We start from the raw sequence: 22259 nt of genomic DNA on the forward strand, positions 1-22259 counted from the left end.
GACTTACTATGCACTGAATGGAGCTGGATGCATGCTACCGAGTGATGCTTAAGTAAAGGCTTTCTAATCAACCTTACCTTGGTCTTGTACACAATAAATAAGTCATTCCAGTACCAGAGCCTATGGACATGAAGGGTGATACATACAACAACTTGACATTTTTTCGAGCACAATGATAAAACTATGAGATTAGCTACCAGTCTGGACAAAAAAGCAAGCAAAAGTCCGCAAAGCAACTCTGCTAACCGTAATGAGAAAGGAATGTAATCTCTTACAGAGGCATAGCAGAGAGAACTGACCCGGTAAAGGTGCCACAGAAACACTTTGAGCCATCCAGGAACGTGATCTATGAGAGGTACATGTTTAATGCTTGTCAACAAAGTCAATGTGAAACAACAGAGCAGTACACTGCAAATCTGAGAAAGATAGCAGATGTGAATTTGGCATATTACGAGAGGAACTAGTCCGTGACAGGCTTGTCATAGGCACTAAAGATATAGCTGCACATGCTCAGAGAACCGAAACTCACACTGAACAAAGCTATTGCCTTGTGTCGTTCAAGTGAACAAGCACAAAGGCAAAACAGGAAAATTGATGGAGGTGAACCAGAGATTGTACATTATACCTCCCGTGAGCGACGTTCAGAATCAAAATGCCAAACATATGGTCATAAACAGACAGAGTTTACAGGGGATAATAAGAAACAGAATGCCAAACGACATACCCTGTCAAGACTGTGGTTCAGTACATGTCAAAGCCAAATGCCCAGCATACAGTGTCACCTGTAAATCACTTTACCAGAGTTTGTAAACATAACCAAGACTAAGGAGATGATTGTGGACTACAGGAAAAGGAGGACCGAGTACGCCCCCATTCTCAGCGATGGGGCTGTAGTGGAACAGGTTGAGAGATTCAAGTTCCTTGGTGTCCACATCATCAACAAACTGGAATGGTCCAAACACATTAAGACAGTCGTGAAGAGGGCACAACAAAGCGTATTCCACCTCCGGAAATTAAAAAGATTTGGCATGGGTCCTCAGATCCTCAAAAGATTCAACAGCTGCAACATCGAGAGCATCCTGACTGGTTGCATCACTGCCTGGTACAGAAATTGCTCAGCCTCCGATCGCAAGGCACTACAGAGGGTAGTGAGTACGGCCCAGTACATCACTGGGGCTAAGCTGCCTGCCATCCAGGACCTCTACACCAGGCGGTGTCAGAGGAAGGCCCTAAAAATTGTCAAAGACCCCAGCCATAGACTGTTCTCTCTAGTACCGCATGGCAAGCAGTACTAGAGTGCCAAGTCTAGGACAAAAAGGCTTCTCAACAATTTTTACCCCCAAGCCATAAGACTCCTGAACAGGTAATCAAATGGCTACCCGGACTATTTGGATTGTGTGCCCCCCCAACCCCTCTTTTACGCTGCTGCTACTCTCTGTTTACCATGTATGCACAGTCACTTTTACTATACATTCATGTACATATGTACATACTACCTCAATTGGGCCGACCAACCAGTGCTCCCGCACATTGGCTAACCAGGCTATCTGCATTGTGTCCCACCACCCACCACCCGCCAACCTCTCTTTACGCTACTGCTACTCTCTGTTAAACATATATGCATAGTCACTTTAACCATATCACATGTACATACTACCTCAATCTAACCGGTGTCTGTATGTAGCCTTGCCTCTTTTATAGCCTCGCTACTGTATATAGCCTCGCTACTGTTCTTCACTGTCTTTTTACTGTTGTTTTTATTTCTTTACTTACCTATTGTTCACCTAATACATTTTATGCACTATTGGTTAGGGCCTGTAAGTAAGCATTTCACTGTAAGGTCTACTACACCTGTTGTATTCGGCGCACGTGACAAATAAACTTTGATATGATATAGACGACTAGGAATGCCATTTGGAATCAAGCCAGCAGCTGAAAAATACCGGCGAAGACAGTGTGAAGCACTACAGGGACTAAAAAGAGTGAGTGTGATCGCAGAAGAAATTCTACTCTATGGATGTGGTGACAGAAACGAAAAGGCAATGGCAGATGGCTCTCTCCTGCAGAGAGCAAGAGATATCAACCTGAAGCTGAACAAAAATAAACTCTGGTTAAAGCTGCCGAGTGTGACATACTTGGGTCATCTTCTCACCACAGAGGGCCGTCACCCTGACCCAGAGAAAATAACAGCCATTCAGAACATGGATACACCGACTGATGTCAAGTCACTACAGAGGCTGTTGGAGTTTGTGCAATATCTAGCATTATTCATGCCCCGCCTATCTGGATTTGTGTGAGCCACTCAGAAGACTGACTGACAAGGACATTGATTGGACATGGCCATCACAGCATGACGCAGCAGTTGAGACGATCAAACAGTTAGTCACACAACACCCAGTGCTCAAATACTACAACCTGAATGAAGAAGTCACACTGCAGTGTGATGCCAGTTTGGCCGCAGCCCTTCTACAGAAAGGACAACCTGTTGCATTTACCTCCAGAACATTGACTCAGACAGAACAAAGATATGCACAGATTGAGAAAGAATGTCTCTCCATTGTTTTTGCTTGTGACAAGTTTGACCAGTACCTACACGGCAGAGAGTTAATCAATACACAGCAACCACAAACCGCTTGAGACGATATTCATGAAATCCCTACTCACAGCACCCAAGCGACTGCAGAGAATGTTGCTAAGGCTACAAATATACCAACTCCATGTGCAATACAAACAAGGAAAATAACTACATGTAGCTGAATATCCCAACTCCATGTGCAATACAAACAAGGAAAATAACTACATGTAGCTGACTTCCTGTCCAGAACCGCTCAATCAACCACAGAGCAGAGAGAAATGCAAAACACCAGCCATGGTCTACGCTATGGGTCTATCCACAACTGACCTGGAACAGGTGGATCACACCAGTGATGTCAACATCTCAACTAAGACAATGGAGTCAATCAAAGCACACTGTTCCCAGGACGCACTGTTTCAGGCTCTGTACACACAAATCAGGCTTGGAACCAAACAGGCTGGCTTGGAACCAAACAGGCTGTGAGTCACGCACTGAAAGATTTATGGACGTACAAAGAAGAGCTCACCACAGAAAATGTACTGATATTTAAAGGAAACAGGGTCTTCATCCCTGACATGTTACGTGCTGATTTTCTACATAAAATACACTGTGTAGAGGCCAGTCTCAGAAAGGCACGTGATGCTGTTTTCTGGCCAAGGATTACAAAGGGCGTAAAGATCTTTATCAGCAAATGTGCCACCTGCAACTCCATCCAGAAGAGAGAACAAAAGGAGACACTCATCACCCACCAAATCCCTCCCATGGTCCAAGATCGCGATGGACTTACTCACAGCCAACAAAAACAACAACCTCATCATGGTCGATTATTTCTTGGACTACTGCGAGCTTGACGAGGTGAATGACTCCACATCAGACACCATCATTGAATGCTGCAAAAAGCAGTTCAGCAGACATGGCGTTGCCCACACTGTTGTTTCTGATAATGCCTCCCCCGTTCTCCAGAATGGACTTTCAAAAATATGCTAATTAGTGAGACTTTAAACATGCGACATCAACACCGTATCACAGACAAAGCAATGGCAGAGCGGAAAATTGCCAAAGCGCTTCTAAAAAAAGTCTGCGATGGATGGTCGAGACCCATGGAATGCAGTGTTGACATGGCGGAATACTCCAATAGGGGGACTTAACAGTTCTCCGGTACAGCGACTCATGTCCAGACGCACAATCTTACCCATCATGAAAAATCTGCTCGAACTCCAAGCGGTACAAAATGTCATTCAAAGAAAACAAGCAAAAAGGGCTGACAGCAAGACAATGGCACACGTGCCACCGACATTCCAAACATCATCCAAGGACAAACAGTAAGGGTTCTTCTCCACCCCAACAACTCAGCCAGCAATTGGACACTGGACATATGCACTGATCATCTCAGTGACCGGTCAAATGAAGTACTGGCGAATGGTAAAAAATACAGCAGAAACAGAAAAGACATCCGTGCAGTGACTGAACAACTCAGGATCCCCCCGAAAGACCAACAAATAAACACGGATGAGGGTGACTGGGGTCCATGGAACGAACCTGCCATCCAAGCAGGTGGTGAACAACAGACTGCTGATATGGAAGCAGCCCCACTGCCTCCAGAACCAGAACCAGGAAAAATATCAGGCAGCCCGTGAGATACTCCATAGACTATGTTGTTTAATCTTTTGCAGTAAGAGGGAATATTTTTTTGGGAAGAGGGTAGTCTGCTTATTGACTTTAAAGTTGATGCTTATTGAAGGTACTTGAATAAGAGCACAGTTGTGTTTTTTGTTAACAGTGTACTGTTTTCACTGGCAAGTGTCTAACCCTGTTTATGAGTCGGGGAGCAGTAATCTTAATTTGTTGTGTAAAGGAAGATGTTACGAGATGTCGCCAAACCAATAGATGGCTATTATGTGTATCTGAGTGTGATACTAGTGCTAGCGAGCCAAGTTAGAGATGACTTATTATGCACTGAATGGAGCTGTATGGTTGCTACCAAGTGATGATTAAGTAAAGATTTTCTAATCAACATTACCTTGGTCTTGTATAGAACAAATAGCACACAAAATGTTTATTCATTTTTATGAACAATTTATTCAAAGCTGCAATATCTAACTTTTTGTGTGACTTGAAAACAGATCACAAAGAAATGTCAGTTATATATCTGTCATTCTCCTTGAAAGCAGGTCTAAGGAGCGGTTTATCTGTTCTATGTGGCTATTTACGGTCAAAGTCGGAAGTTCACATACATACTTAGGTTGGAGTCATTAAAACTCGATTTCCAACCACTCCACCAATTTCTTGTTAACAAACTAGTTCTGGGTTCGCGCCCAGGCTCTGTCGTAACCGGCCGCGACCGGGAAGTCCATGGGGCTGTGCACAATTGGCATAGCATGGTCCGGGTTAGGGAGGGATTGGCCGGATTGGCCGGAAGGGATATCCTTGTCTCATTGCTCACCAGCGACAACTGTGGCCGGCTGGGCACAGTGCGCGCTAACCAAGAATGTCAGGTGCACGGTGTTTCCTCCTACAAATTGGTGCACTGGCTTCCAGGTTGGATGCGTGGAGGACGCATGACTTTCAACCTTCCTCTCTCCCGAGCCAGTACGGGAGTTGTAGCGATGAGACAAGATAGTAGCTACTAACAATTGGATACCACGAAATTGGGGAGAAAAAAGGGGGGTTAAAAAAAAATTACTTGTTTTGGCAATTCGGTAAAAACATCTACTTTGCGCATGACACAAGTAATTTTTACCAACCATTGTTTACAAACAGATTATTTCACTGTATCACAATTCCAGTGGGTCAGAAGTTTACATACAGTAAGTTGACTGTGCCTTTAAACAGCTTAGAAAATTCCAGAAAATGATGTCATGGCTTTAGAAGCTTCTGATAGGCTCATTGACATCATTTGAGTCAATTTAAGGTGTACCTGTGGGTGTATTTCAAGGCCTGAAGGTACCACGGTCATCTGTACAAACAATAGTATGCAAGTATAAACACCATGGGACCACGCAGCCGTCATACCGCTCAGGAAGGAGACACGTTCTGTCTCCAAGAGATGAAAATACTTGTGAGAAGTGCAAATCAATCCCAGAATAACAGCAAAGGACCTTGTGAAGATTCATGAGGAAACAAGCACAAAAGTATATATATCCACAGTAAAATTAGTCCTATATCGACATAACCTGAAAGGCCGCTCAGCAAGGAAGAAGCCACTGCTGCAAAACCTCCATAAAAAAGCCAGACTACAGTTTTCAACTGTACATGGCGACAAAGATTGTACTTTTTGAAGAAATGTCCTCTGGTCTGATGAAACAGAAATAGAACCGTTTGGCCATAATGACCATTGTTATGTTTAGAGGAAAAAGGGGGAGGCTTGCAAGCCGAACACCACCATCCCAACCGTGAAACACAGTGGTGGCAGCATCATGTTGTGGGGGTGCTTTCCTGCAGGAGGGACTGGTGCACTTCACAAAATAGAAGGCATCATGAGGCAGGACAATTATGTGGATATATTGAAGCAACATTTCGGGACATCAGTCAGGAAGTTAAAGCTTGCTCGCAAATGGGTCTTCCAAATGGACAATGACTCCAAGCATACTTCCAAAGTTGTGGCAAATGGCTTAAAGACAACAAAATCAAGGTATTGGAGTGGCCATTGCAACGCCCTGACCTCAATCCTATAGAACATTTGTTGACAGAACTGAAAAAGTGTGTGCGAGCAAGGAGGACTACACATCTGACTCAGTTACATCAGCTCTGTCAGGAGGAATGGGCCAAAATTTACCCAACTTATTGTGGGAAGCTTGTGGAAGGCTAGCCGAAATGTTTGACCCAAGTTAAACAATTTAAAGGCAATGCTACCAAATACTAATTGAGTGTATGTAAACGTCTGACCCACTGGGAATGTGATGAAGGAAAAAAAAGCTGAAATCATTCTCTCTACTATTATTTTGACATTTCACATTCTTGGTGAAAGGTGTAGTGGTGATCCTAACTGACCTAAAACAGGGAATTTGTACTAGGATTAAATGTCAGGAATTGTGAAAAACTGAGTTTAAATGTAGTTGGCTAAGGTGTATGTAAACTTCCGACTTCAACTCCATATGCTTCCCGTTCAGAGGTTTATTTTCTGCATCATTTACTTTCGGTTTTGTACACAATCTTCAATAAACTGAAAATACAATATTTTAAGTTATTGAAAAGATATTTCACAGCTGTTTCCATGGTACAATTAATCTCTGTTTTGTCACAAACTGAAAGTAGGGGAACTATTTGAATTTTAGCAAGCAGGAAATTGCAGAGCGATATAAATATTTTCTCAAACGTTTTTGAGTAATCCTCTGATTTTAAATGCATTGTCCACACATGTCGTTGTATTGTGTTTTAAATTCTCAAACAAATCTACAGTGCCTTCAGAAAGTATTCATACCACTTGACTTTCTCCACATTTTGAGTAACTTTGAAAGTTTCTTCAAGTGTAGTCGCATAAATCATCAAGCGCTATGATGAATCTGGCTTTCATGAGGACCATCACAGGAAAGGAAGACCCAGAGTTAGCTCTGCTGCAGAAGATAGGTTCATTAGAGTTACCAGTCTCAGAAATTGAAGCCCAAATAAATGCTTCACATAGTTCAAGTAACAGACACATCTCAACATCATCTGTTCAGAGGAGACAGTGTGAATCAGGCCTTCATGGTCGAATTGCTGCAAAGAAACCACTACTAAACAACACCAATAAGAAGAGACTTGCTTGGGCCAAGAAACACAAGCAATGGACATTAGACCGGTGGAAATCTGTCCTTTGGTCTGATGAGTCCACCGTGTCTTTGTGAGACGCAGAGTAGGTGAACGGATGATCTCTGCATGTGTGACTCCCACCGTGAAGCATGGAGGAGCTGGTGACACTGTCTGTGATTTATTTAGAATTCAAGACACACCTAACCAACATGGCTACCACAGCATTCTTGCAGAGATACGCCATCCCATCTAGTTTGCACTTAGTGGGACTATCATTTGTTTTTTATCAGAACAATGGCTCAAAACACACCTCCAGGCTGTGTAAGGGCTATTTGACCAAGGAGAGTGATGAGTGCTGCATCAGATGACCTGGCATCCACAATAACCTGATCTCAACCCAATTGAGATGGTTTGGGATGAGTTGGACCGCAGAGGGAAGGAAAAGCAGCCAACAAGTACTCAGCATATGTGGGAACTCCAAGACTGTTAGAAAAGCATTCCTCATGAAGGTGGTTGAGAGAATGTCAAGAGTGTGCATAGCTGTCATCAAGGCAAAGGGTGGCTACTTTGAAGAATCTCAAATATGAAATATTTTGTTTAAAACTTTGCGTTACTACATGATTCCATATCTGTTATTTCATAGTTCTGATGTCTTCACTATTATTCTACAATATAGGAAATAGTCAAAATAAATAAAAACCCTTTGAACACATCTAGCAGCTCTGGTTCCTGCCCGGCTGAGAGTTCAGGAGTGTTCTTCTCCAGCCAATCAGAGGAGCGGATCTGTTGCCTCAGGGCACCAATCAGGGAGTCCAGACTGCCTGTGGGATGGGACGTCTAGCAGTCCAGCAAGACAAAGTCTTCATTGGCTAATGGGATGGCATCAGGGTCGGGGTTATCCTTCTCCCCTGGCTCTTCTGATGATGAGCTGTTCTTGGGCAAGGGTGTTGACTTGACAGCCACAGCTTTGTGTGAGCCTGTTGTGTCCCGCTTTGATGTCATCTTTGTCCCTTCCTTCTCGGTGGCCTCTTTGGTTGTGCCTATGTCAGGGGTGGATGTGGTCTTATCTGTCTCCTCCAGGGCCTTCCTGATCCTCTGCATGCCTATAACAACCACACATAACACAATGAAGATATGGCAAGTAAAGGAAAACAGGACAGAGAAAGGGAGTAGAAAGAGAGGAGGAAAAAAAGGCTAAATATGTTTCCTGTTTCTATCGTCATGAGAGGAGAAAAACAGATGAAGTCATTGATGAAGGTACCGAGCGTCAGGTATTGATGTCGGTCGGTGAAGACGATGCAGAACCAGCCAGGAGTGTAGCAGTGGAAGGCTTGGCCACAGCTCAGCACCACCTTGTATTTCAGTAAACACCTCCACAGAGACAGCTCCTCCACAAACGATGGTTCACGCAGGTACTGACAGACAGGGGGAGGAAGGAGAGAGAGATGTTGTTGTTGTAGTTGCTGTTAATGTTATTATCATTACCACTACTACTAGGCCTACTATTATTATTGCTTTATTACTGTTAGTCCGACCATTGTTGTTACATGTGTACTTTGACAATGTAAGTAAATTTAACTTGCCATGTCAATCAAGTCTATTAAATTGAGAGAGAGCGAGAAAGAAAGAGAGAGAGGAGCAACCATGTCAGGAAGAACCAAGACAGCATCTCCTCACTATCCAGTCTTCTAACCCCAACCCTGTGTCAGTGTCCTTACCTTCCTGAGGTCAGCCCAGATGTAGAAGCCAGCAGGCTGGTGGAGGTAGTGGACTCCCAGGCTCTGTAGCTCCTCATTCATGTGAGCGGCCTGCATTCTCAGCCTGTTATATGGAAGAAATATCCCATCGATCCAATCTACAATAGCAAACAGGTATGTTAAACTCTCTAATCAGGGTGATATAGTATGTCCTCTCATCTAGTGTGAGTGTGTGTCCGTTCACCTGTCCTGGAGCAGCCTTGCCATCTGATGCTGTATTGTATCAGGGACACCGTGGAACATCCACAGCTTATCCAGAGCTTCGACCAAGTCCCTGTTGTCAGAGTACACAATTCCCACACATACCCTGCCATCGCAAAGTCCTGCACAAGGACAACACAAATGAGACAGGCATGAATCTAAGCGGGGGGCCAGATAGTCCCCACAACAACATGTATGTACAAACACATTCAGACACGTATGCTCATGCACTCACACACAGTGCATTTGGAAATTATTCAGACCCCTTGACTTTTTCCAAATTGTATTAAGTTATAGTCTCATTCTAAAATGCATAAAATATTTACAGTGGGGCAAAAAAGTATTTAGTCAGCCACCAATTGTGCAAGTTCTTCCACTTAAAAAGATGAGAGAGGCCTGTAATTTTCATCACAGGTACACTTCAACTATGACAGACAAAATGAGAGAAAAAATCCAGAAAATCACATTGTAGGATTTTTAATGAATTGATTTACAAATTCTGGTGGAAAATAAGTATTTGGTCAACTACAAACAAGCAAGATTTCTGGCTCTCACAGACCTGTAACTTCTTCTTTAAGAGGCTCCTCTGTCCTCCACTCGTTACCTGTATTAATGGCACCTGTTTGAACTTGTTATCAGTATAAAAGACACCTGTCCACAACCTCAAACAGTCACACTCCAAACTCCACTATGGCCAAGACCAAAGAGCTGTCAAAGGACACCAGAAACAAAATTGTAGACCTGCACCAGGCTGGGAAGCCTGAATCTGCAATAGGTAAGCAGCTTGGTTTGAAGAAATCAACTGTGGGAGCAATTATTAGGAAATGGAAGACATACCAGACCACTGATAATCTCCCTCGATCTGGGGCTCCACGCAAGATCTCACCCCGTGGGGTCAAAATGATCACAAGAACGGTGAGCAAAAATCCCAGAACCACACGGGGGGACCTAGTGAATGACCTGCAGAGAGCTGGGACCAAAGTAACAAAGCCTACCATCAGTAACACACTACGCCACCAGGGACTCCAATCCTGCAGTGCCAGAAGTGTCCCCCTGCTTAAGCCAGTACATGTCCAGGCCCGTCTGAAGTTTGCTAAAGAGCATTTGGATGATCCAGAAGAAGATTGGGAGAATGTCATATGATGAAATCAAAAAATAACTTTTTGGTAAAAACTCAACTCGTCGTGTTTGGAGGACAAAGAATGCTGAGTTGCATCCAAAGAACACCATACCTACTGTGAAGCATGGGGGTGGAAACATCATGCTTTGGGGCTGTTTTTCTGCAAAGGGACCAGGACGACTGATCCGTGAAAAGGAAAGATTGAATGGGGCCATGTATCGTGAGATTTTGAGTGAAAACCTCCTTCCATCAGCAAGGGCATTGAAGATGAAACGTGGCTGGGTCTTTCAGCATAACAATGATCCCAAACACACCGCCCGGGCAACAAAGGAGTGGCTTCGTAAGAAGCATTTCAAGGTCCTGGAGTGGCCTAGCCAGTCTCCAGATCTCAACCCCATAGAACATCTTTGGAGGGAGTTAAAAGTCCCTGTTGCCCAGCAACAGCCCCAAAACATCACTGCTCTAGAGGAGATCTGCATGGAGGAATGGGCCAAAATACCAGCAACAATGTGTGAAAACCTTGTGAAGACTTACAGAAAACGTTTGACCTCTGTCATTGCCAACAAAGGGTATATAACAAAGTATTGAGATAAACTTTTGTTATTGACCAAATATTTATTTTCCACCATAATTTGCAAATAAATTCATTAAAAATCCTACAATGTGATTTTCTGGATTTATTTTTCTCATTTTGTCTGTCATAGTTGAAGTGTACCTATGATGACAATTACAGGCCTCTCTTATATTTTTAAGTGGGAGAACTTGCACAATTGGTGGCTGACTAAATACTTTTTTGCCCCACTGTAAATATTCAGACACTTTGCTATGAGACTCGAAATTAAGCTCAGGTGCATCCTGTTTCCATTGATCATCCATGAGATGTTTCTACAACTTGCTTTGACTCTACCTATAGTAAATTCAATTGATTGGACATGATTTGGAAAGGTCCGCACCTGTCTAAGGTCCCACAGTTGAAAGTGCAGAGCAAAGACCAAGCCATGAGGTCGAAGGAATTGTCCGTAGAGCTCAGAGACAGAATTATGTCGTGGCACAGATCTAGGGAAGGGTACCAAAAAACTTCTGCAGCATTGAAGTTCCCTAAGAACACAGTGGCCTCCATCATTCTTAACTTGAAGAAGTTTGGAACCACCAAAAATAAACTGAGCAATCGGGGGAAAAGGGCCTTGGTCAGGGAGGCGACCAAGAACCCGATGGTCACTCTGACAGAGCTCCTGAGTTCCTCTGTGGAGATGGGAGAACCAACCATCTCTGCAGCACTCCACCAACCAGGCCTTTATGGTAGAGTGGCCAGACAGAAGCCACTCCTCAGTAAGAGTCACATGACAGCCCGCTTAGAGTTTGCCAAAGGCACCTAAGGACTCAGACCATGAGAAAGAAGATTCTCTGGTCTAATGAATCCAAAATTGAACTATTTGGCTTGAATGCCAGGAGGAAACCTGGCACCATCCCTACAGTGAAGCATGGTGGTGGCAGCATCATGCTGTGTGGATGTTTTTCAGCGGCAGGGACTGGGAGACTGGTCAGGATCGAGGGAAAGAAGACAGTCCCCATCCAACCAGACAAAGCTTAAAGGGTCTGCAGAGAAGAATGGAAGAAACTCCCCAAATACAGCTGTGCCAAACTTATAGCGTGATACCCAAGAATAATCGAGGCTGTAATCGCTACCAAAGGTGCTTCAACAAGGTACTGTGTAAAGGGTCTGAATACTTATGTAAACGTCATATTTCCGTTTTTTATTCATTTTTAATTTGCAAACATTTTTTTTTTTAAACAGTTTTTGCTTTTTCATTATCGGGTATGGTGTGTAGATTGATGAGGGAAAAAACAATTTAATACATTTTAGAATAAGGCTGTAATGTAATAGAATGTGGAAAAAGTCAAGGGTTCTGAATACTTTCCGGATGCACTGTACGCATGTGCAGGCAAACGCACACACACTCACTTTAGACTCAAACCTTGCTGATACCCCACATCACATGTGTTCTCTGTCAGTCCAGCAAGTTGCAAGCACAACATTGTTAATGTACATTCAATAAGAAGGGTTTGCGTGTGTGTGTGTCATACCTCTCCATGCTAAGGACACTGTGGAAGGTGGCTGTCTCTTTATACACCGTCAGCATGTACACCTCATCTACAATGGTGTGCAACTCATGCCTGAGACAGGGGGAAGGAAAGGAGGGAACAGGGAGGAAAAGCGAAATAATGTATTATTAATTTGTATTGCACTGTTTTACGATGTTTATTGTTCTTTATTACAAAGGCAATGCAAGCAGGCATTTTAAACACTATCGGTAGACAGCCTGAGGGAGCAGTGTGTAACAGAACAGGGCTGGTTTATGGCTACTGCAACTCAGTGCATGGGTAGTAGGTCTGTAGGGGGTGTTAATGCTGAGAGTGCCACTAAAACTAGAACAGATGGTTTTGGGAGAGTCCTCAGCCCTTAGTTATACTTTACAGTAAAACTACAGTCATGATACTTGGGCATTTTATGCGCTGAGGGAAAACATATTGTACAATATGGAAATCTGGTGTGAGGAAAATAAATTACCTCGTGACAAACTTCAGGAAGCCAGTCCTGAGGGGAGTGGACCTCAGCCAGGGGGTTATGGGAGTTCACCAGGATCATGACTCTGACATTCACTCCCTGGCAGGAACACAACAAGGGACAGTTGTACCGATGATGATTCTAGTGCCTCTATCTTAATTTATGAATTGATAACTATTTAGGTTGGGTTGGGGGGTAGGGGGGGTTACCTCGCTAGTGGCCTTCCCCATAGCTTTCTCCAGTGTTTCCACAGCGAGGTGGAAAGGCCGACTGCCAAAAGGTTAAACACACACAATAAGCACACAACAAATACAACCGAGGGTGGTACAGTGCATTCAGACCCCTTGACCGTTTCCACATTTTGTTACCTTATTCTAAAATTAATTAAATTGTCGCCCTCCCCGATCAATCCACAAACAGTACCCCACAATGAAAAAGCAAAAACAGGTTTTTAGATATTTTTGAAAATGTATACAAATTAAACTGAAATATAACATTTACATAAGTATTCATTCTCAGTACTTTGCTGAAGCACCTTTGGCAGTGATTACAGTCTCGAGTCATCTTGGGTATGAGGCTACAAGCTTGGCAGGCCTGTATTTGGGGAGTTTTTCACCATTCTTCTCTGCAGATCCTCTCAAGCTCTGTCAGGTTGGATGGGGAGCATCGCTGCACAGCTATTTTCAGGTCTCTCCAGAGATGTTCAAATCGTGTCTTAGTCCAGAATTTGGCTGGGCAACTCAAGGACATTGAGAGACTTGTCCCAAAGCCACTCCTGCATTGTCTTGGCTGTGTGCTTAAGGTTGTTCCCCTATTGGAAGTTGACCCTTTGCCCAATGTCTGAGGTCCTGAGCGGTCTGGATCAAGGATCTCTCTGTACTTTGCTCCTCTCATCTTTACCTCGATTCTGACAAATCTCCTAGTCACTGCCTCTGAAAAAAACCTCCACAGCATGATGCTGCCACCACCATGCTTCGCAGTGGGGATGGTGCCAGGTTTCCTCCAATTGTGACACTTGACATTTAGGCCAAAGAGTTCCATCTTGGTTTAATCAGACCAGAGAATCTTGTTTATCATGGTCTGAGAGTCTTTAGGTGCCTTTTGGCAAACTCCAAGCAGGCTGTCATGTGCCTTTTACTGAGGAATGGCTTTCATCTGGCCACTCTAAAATAAAGGCCTGATTGGTGGAGTGCTGCAGAGATGGTTGTCCTTCTGGATGGGTCTCCCATCTCCACAGAGGAACTCTGGAGCTCTGTTAGAGTGACCAGCTCCCTGACCAAGGCCCTTCTCCCCCGATTGCTCAGTTTGGCCGGGTGGCCAGCTCTAGGAAAAGTCTTGGAGGTTCCAAACTTCTTCCATTTAAGAACGATGGAGGCCACTGTGTTCTTGGGGACCTTCAATGCTGCAGAACTGTTTTGGTGCCCTTCCCCAGATCTGTGCCTCAACACAATCCTGTCTCGGAGCTCTACGGACAATTCTTTCGAACTCATGGATCGGGTTTTGCTCTGACATGCACTGTCAACTGTGGGACCTTATATTGACAGGTGTGCCTTTCAAAATCATGTCCAATCAATTTAATTTACCACAGGTGGACTCAAATCAAGTTGTAGAAATATCTCAAGGATGATCAATGGAAACAAGACTCACGTAAGCTCAATTTTGAGTCTCATAGCAGAGGGTCCGAATACTTTTGTAAATCAGGAATTTCTGTTTTATTTTTTTATACATTTGCAAAAATGTCTAAAAATCTGTTTTTGCTTTGTCATTACAGGGCATTGTGTGTAGATTGATGAGGAAAAACATTTATTTAATACATTTTAGAATAAGGCTGTAACGTAACAATATGTGGAGAAAGCCTTCCCGGATGCACTGTATATTGTATACCATATATTGTTAAGAATTAAGGCCTACCTCACAGTCGAGATGAACATAGAAGAGCCGAACACCACTGTAGGGATGCACATCCTCAGTGCCCACTATAGAATGGCGTTGAAATAAGGATTGCATCTAAAACACACACACTGAGTCTGAGTACACCTCTCTAACAAACTCAAAGCCCATTAATTAAATACAGTACCATGTATTTCACAGTATTTAAAAATATATATATTTTACCTTTATTTAACTAGGCAAGTCAGTTAAGAACAAATTCTTATTTTCAATGACAGCCTAGGAACAATGGGTTAACTGCCTGTTCAGGGGCAGAATGCCAGATTTGTACCTTGTCAGCTCGGGGATTTGAACTTGCAACCTTTCGGTTACTAGTCCAACACCCTAACCACTAGGCTACCCTGCTGTATGATAAGGCATGGGTGACATTTAAAGGTTCAGTTACAGTATATTATGCAATCCATAGGTGAAACAACTGGACATACTATTTGAGTGTACTTTAAGTGAGTTGAACTAACCTTGCAGGTCACAAAGCACTGCGGCTATGGATGAGAAGAGGGAGCCACAGCCATTCATCACCACAACCTGAACCCACACACACACAAATAAGACACTAGCTTTATGAGTAAAAACATTCTTCATGATTTAAAAGGTTGAGTAAGTACAAATGTTCTCCACAAATGTACCGAAACATCTACTATATGTAAATAGTTGACGATCAGCGAATGCCATCATGTAGTTATTTTGTTAGATACTTCCCCCTATTAGCTGAAATCATATTTTTTTCAAAGCCATTTTAGCTGTCGCTCTAGCAGTTCGGTCTCAACAGATTCACAAATCATTTTTTGAAGTGAGATATAAGAAATAATTTTTTTTTAACTGGTACTAGGCTACCTCTAGCCTAGTGGTTAGAGCGTTGAACTAGTAACCGAAAGGTTGCAAGATTGAATCCCTGAGCTAACATCTGTCATTCTGCCCCTGAACAAGGCAGTTAACCCACTGTTCCTCGGCCTTCAAAATTGACTTTTTGTGTCTTAAGTTAAGGTTAGGGTTAGACATAAGGTTAGCAGTGTGCTTAATGTTAGGGTTAGGTTTAAAATGACATAAGAGACATTTTAGAAATAGGCAGGCTATACGACTTTGTAGCTGTGGTAACTAGTGACAACCTTTCTCCCTGGTGCACTCGTTCGTTCGTGAGCTGGCTGCTCGTTCTAAATAGTATCAGCTAATCTGTTCAAAACAGTGGCAACGTGCAGCAGTTGTCATTCAGTTTTTGACATGCAAAAGCGAAATAGGTGTATTTATGCTGTTGTTCAAATGCACAGATCACTTTATATATTGTCTCAAAGAAACTACTGGTAGTTCAAAAACTTGGCATCATATTTCTTTCATGCTGCTTTGTTGACAACTCCCAACCACCTTGCACCCGGGTATTCTGCCAATCAGCAGCCGCCTTGGTCATTGTAACTATTCATACCCATGGATTAATAGCCTCCAATCCTTGATGAATACATTCCATTTTCTGTGGGCCTAAGCACTTTTACTGTCATTAATGTGGTAAATGAAAGTCAATAATTGAGTCGAGTCCACTGGTATCAAAAGCCTAAATGAGTCACTATACTTATAATACAGTAATAATATAATGAAGTAGTCTAGAAATCACAGCACTCCTTAAAGGCCAGGATTATACACTAGACTAGAGCCATTATACAGTACAAGGGCTAAGGAGAGGCAGTTTACTCACCTGGGTCAGGAAACCACAGTAGTGAGACAAGAACCTGGACACCTCTTCTCTCAGACTACAGATCGGATATCGTCGTCGTCATCATCATCTCCCCCACCACTATTACCATCACCATCATCCTAATCGCTGCTCTAATAAACATCTTCCTTCTGTGTAATAAACCTGTTATCGAATTGTAGTTTAAATGTCTCTAATGAATACATGTACCATAACCATCCTTTTCAAATAACACATGACATATGGAGTCATATACAAGGAGATTTCTTACAAGTGGTGGCCTTTCCAGTCATGATACTACAGCAAGGATGGGTCGATATGTTGCATGTCAAGCTGGGTCATCTGTGGCAGTGAGGGACACAAAAGGGATTCATTTTCTGGACAGAGAGAGAACGGTTACATTCAATAGGAGTGTCATGCACAGGGCCACAGATTAAATATAGCTATGGTAAGTACAGAACCACCTCTCTAATGGACATCCCACTTGCTGGTCAACACCATAGAATAAATGGTTCATTCTAATTGACACAGTCAGTGATAAGCAGTGGTGTAAAGTACTTAAGTAAAAATACCTAAGTACTACTTCAGTATTTTTTGGGGTATCTGTACTTTAATGTTCATATTTTGGATAAATTTTTACTTTACTACGTTACTAAAAAGAACATAATGTACCTTTTACTCCATACATTTTCCCTGACACACAAAAGTACTAGTTCCATTTTGAATGCTTAGCAGTACAGGAAGATGGTCCAATTCACGCACTTCTCAAGAGATCCCCCTTGGCATCTCTACTGCCTCTGATCTGACAGACTCACTAAACACAAATGCTTCATTTGTAAATGATGTCTGAGTGTTGGAGTATGCCTCTAGGTATCCGTAAGTAAATACAATAAACAAGAAAATGGTAGGATCAGCATGAACAAAGATGGGTCCAGAGGTGAAACGTCCCTTGAGCTCCATGAATGCCCTGTTAGCCTCGGGGGTCCAGCAAAAACGGGTCTGAAATTTGCGGGTTAGGACCGTGAGAGGTGCTACCACAGCACCAAAGTTGCGCATGAAAACACCTGTAAAAATTGGCAAACCCGAGGAACCACTGGACCTGCTTGAGTGAGGTGAGACGGGGCCAGTCGGCGACTGCCTCAATCTTTACGGGGTCCATTTGGATGTCTGCGGTAGAGATAATGTGACCCAGGAAGGAAACTTGGGATACATGGAACTCAAACATTTCTATCTTGATATATAGTTGGCTCTGCAGCAGGCGTCTCAGGACTTGGCGGACATGCAGTATGTGTTCTGGAAGGGTTTTGGAGAAGATCAGGATGTTGTCGAGGTAAACAAAATCAAACCGATTCAACATGTCCCTAAGAGCGTCATTGGTCAATGCTTGAAAGACTGACAGTGAGTTCGATAATCTGAAGAGCATAACTAAATACTCATAGTGACCCCTAGGGGTGTTAACCTCTGTGGTACAAGTGCGTCCCACCTCGAAAATAGCCAGTGAAATTGCAGGGCGCAAAATCCCATAATTAAAATTCCTCAAACATACAAGTATTATACACCATTTTAAAGATAAACGTCTTGTAAATCCAACCACAGTGTCTGTTTTTTTTTTTAACTCTGTTTGTTGGTGCGTTTAGTTCAGAAATCCAAAAGGCGCAATGCGCGCTCTCAATATCAAGACGAAAAGTCAAAGAAGTACAATAAAAGTTAGTAGAAACATGTCAAACGATGTTTAAAATCAATCTTCAGGTTGTTTTTGTCATAAATAATAAATATTATTTCAACTGGACAAAAGCTTCTTGAATAGAAAAGGAGAAACAAGAAATGCGCGCTCCCGATCCTGCACAGACATTGTTTTAACAGTTTTGGAAACTAGAGTGTTTTCTATCCAAATCTACCAATTATATACATATCCTAGCTTATGGGCCTAAGTAGCAGGCAGTTTAATTTGGGCACAGTTTTCATCCAAAATTCTGAATACTGCCCCCAACCCTAGTGAAGTTAAAGGCATTTTTCCACTCATCTCCCTCCCTGACTCTCACTCAGCGTTGAGGAGGTCCCGTTTGGTGAAGAATTCGGCCCCTTGGGCCAACTCCAAGGAGGCGGACATCAGGGGTAGGGTTAACGATTATTGATCATAATCCGGTTCAGCCTTCTGTAATCGATGCAAGGACACAGGCCTCCATCCTTCTTACCCAAAAAGAAGAAACCTGCACCAGCTGGGGATGTAGAGGGGCGAATGAAACCTGCCTCCAGCGACTCCGGGATGTAATTGTCCGTGCTGCTTCAAATCAAAATCAAATCAAATTTTATTTGTCACATACACATGGTTAGCAGATGTTAATGCGAGTGTAGCGAAATGCTTGTGCTTCTAGTTCCGATAATGCAGTAATAACCAACAAGTAATCTAACTAACAATTCCAAAACTACTGTCTTATACACAGTGTAAGGGGATAAAGAATATGTACATAAAGATATATGAATGAGTGATGGTACAGAGCAGCATAGGCAAGATACAGTAGATGGTATCAAGTACAGTATATACATATGAGATGAGTATGTAAACAAAGTGGCATAGTTAAAGTGGCTAGTGATACATGTATTACATAAGGATGCAGTAGATGATATAGAGTACAGTATCTACGTATGCATATGATATGAATAATGTAGGGTATGTAAACATTATATTAGGTAGCATTGTTTAAAGTGGGGTCGAGAGGGAGTACAGACAGCCCCGGGAGGTGTGGAGCCGGGTAGGAGTTATATGGCAGAGTCACGTGGACAATGGGAGGGAAGGATGGGGGCTTGCCTCTTACTAAAGGCCTCCCGGAGGTTGAAGTATTCGGGAGGGAGAGTGGAGAAGTCTTGGTCTTCAATGGATGCAGGAGGACACGGCAAGGCTCTTGGTGGGGGTCTTAAGACATTTAGTCTGGCAGTCCTTACCCCAGTCTAGTAGGTGTCCCGTGGACCAGGAGAATAGTGTGTTATGTAGCGCTAGCCAGGTGTACCCTAGGATAAGGGGGTTCTCAGGAGCAATGATCAAAAGAAAACCAAGAGTCTCTGAGTGGTTCACCCCAACCTGAAGTAGAATGGACTTGGTCTGATATTCCACCTGACCGGAGCAGTCCATCAAGGGCTTGAATTGGCAGAGGAATGGGACACTTCACGCAGGGGATTTGTCATTCTCTGGTGAAGTCGTGATCAATGAAATTATCTGTGGCCCAGGAGTCTACAAATGCTTGAATCTGGTGATGATGGTTGTCCCAGTGGAGGGTTGTGGGTAGTGACATGCGGTGACTGGGTAGCCGGAAGGTAACTGCACAGCTCTTCAGGGTCTCCCCTAGTCCTGGCGAGCCCTCGCGTCAGCTCTGGGCATGTAGCACGGAGATGGCCGAGACCTCTGCAGTAGAGGCAGCAGCCTTCACGCATGCGCCTGTCACGCACCTGTGGGCTGACGTGTGCTTCCCAGCTGCATGGGCTCCTCAATGCTGGGTTCGGGGGGCTTGGGGTGCTCAGGAACCTGGGATACTTGCGTGGTGTCAAAAAGGTGCTGTCTCACACGTTCTCTGAGGCGGTTGTCGATCCTGATTGCCAGCGTTATCAGGGACTCGAGGTCCTCTCCCAGTTCCCGAGAGGCCAGTTCATCCTTGATGGAGGAAGACAAACCCTGGTGGAAAGTGGTGACTAGGGCCTCCGTATCCCACCAACTCTCGGCAGCGAGGGTGCGGAACACAATGGCGGAGTCAGCCACAGGTCTGGCCCCTTGGTGGATGTTGAACAGTCGGCTGGCCGCTTCTCGTCTGTCGACTGGGTGGTCGTAGACTTGTTGCAGCTCGACAATGAAGGCTAATATGGTGTAGCTGTTCCCACACCACCGTTTCCTACGCCAGGGCTTTGCCCGGGAGTAGAGAGATGATGTAGGCAATCATGGACCGATCGGTGTGGAACAAGGAGGACTATAGCTCGAACACCAGAGAACACTGAGTGAGGAACCCATTGCATCCTCCCAGGTGGCTGTCATACTGCTCAGGGCTGGGATCTTGGATTCCCGGTGCAGGTTCCCTGGAGGAACTACGGCGACGCGACGCCTGTAGCACTGGGCAATGAAACAGGGAACAACTTGGAGAGTTGTTCTTGCTGCCGCCCCAGCAGTGCCCCTTGGTGGATCACAACATTCTTGATCTGGGTGATATATGCTGGTTCCATGTTGTGGCAGAAGCTTGCTGTGACATGGTAAGGTTGGACAGAGAAGAGACCATACAAGGCATCAGTGGTTGAGGATAAACATAATACTTTACTGAGAAACGGTAGCCACAGGATCACAGTATACTTGAAAAAACAATAAACACTAAGTTTCAAACTCACTCAGGAAACTAACGTATAGGTTAAACAATAAAAGCTTCAGCAAAAGACAACATAAAACACAGCTCTTTTAACAAGAAAATGACAATGAGTAAATTGGACACACGATTGTCGTTAATGTATCTAGAACAGTCTCTGCTGCCCTATGGTGACAGGTGGAACCATGACACCTTTCTCACCTGTTTGTGAAGCAGATCATAGCACAGCTTGTTCTCACTGGTGCCCATATTGATTATGCCCTGGAGACGAGAGACACAAAAATCTATCAATCTCTCAACTAATCTATCAATTGTTTTGTCTAGCACTTTTTACAGATACATTTTACACAAAGTGACATGACAAGTGGTATGAGACCAAACACAGCTCTGAAACAACTCCACTCAACATGGGGAGCAGCAGCAGTGTTGGAAACTCACATTGGGATTGTCAGTATCGTGGTATTTGTCAGCGTGGTACTGGGTGTAGCCCTCCTGCAGAATGCCCTGATGCTGTCTGATGGAGTTGCCACAGCAAAACAGGTACACACTGTGGCCAGAGGTCTTTGCAACACTCAGTGTGGCCAGCATGCTCTCAAGTTTAGAAGGGCCAGGGGCTGGGAGGGATGGTGGTGGGGCACTGTAAAGTCCATGGAGAATAAGAGCACCTCCTCCCATCTGCCCACTGCACTGAGGCTAGGAAACACTGTCACCACCGATAAATCTACGATAATCGAGAATTTCAATAAGCATTTTTCTATGGCTGGCCATGCTTTCCACCTGGCTACCCCACCACGGTCAACAGCTATGCACCCCCCACAGTAACTTGCCCAAGCCTCCCCATTTCTCCTTCTTCCAAATCCAGATAGCTGATGTTCTGAAAGAGCTGCAACATCTTGACCCCAACAAATCAGCTAGGCTAGACAATCTGGACCCTCTCTTTCTAAAATTATCCGCCACAATTGTTGCAACCCCTATTACTAGCCTGTTCAACCTCTCTTTCGTAGATCCCGAAAGATTTGGAAAGCTGCCGCGGTCATCCCCCTCTTCAAAGAGGGAGACACTCTAGACCCAAACTGTTACAGACCTATAGCTATCCTACCCTGCCTTTAAAAGGTTTTCGAAAGCCAAGTTAACAAACAGATCACCGACCATTTCAAATCTCACCGTACCTACTCCGCTATGCAATCTGGTTTCCGAGCTGGTCATTGGTGCACCTCAGCCACGCTCAAGGTCCTAAACGATATCATAACCGCCATTGATAAAAGACAATACTGTGCAGCCGTCTCCTTCGACCTGGCCAAGGCTTTCGACTCTGTCAATCATCGCATTCTTATCGGCAGA

The 22259-nt window shown here is 43.9% G+C and overlaps 1 pseudogene; it reads right to left on the reverse strand.

Annotated features, from left to right (window-relative positions):
• Positions 1-460: 460 nt before the first annotated feature.
• Positions 461-21506, reverse strand: LOC123990203 (annotated as a pseudogene).
• Between the last annotated feature and the right edge of the window lie 753 nt (positions 21507-22259).

Source organism: Oncorhynchus gorbuscha, linkage group LG02 (genome assembly GCF_021184085.1).
Source record: "Oncorhynchus gorbuscha isolate QuinsamMale2020 ecotype Even-year linkage group LG02, OgorEven_v1.0, whole genome shotgun sequence".
NCBI classification, from domain to species: domain Eukaryota; kingdom Metazoa; phylum Chordata; class Actinopteri; order Salmoniformes; family Salmonidae; genus Oncorhynchus; species Oncorhynchus gorbuscha.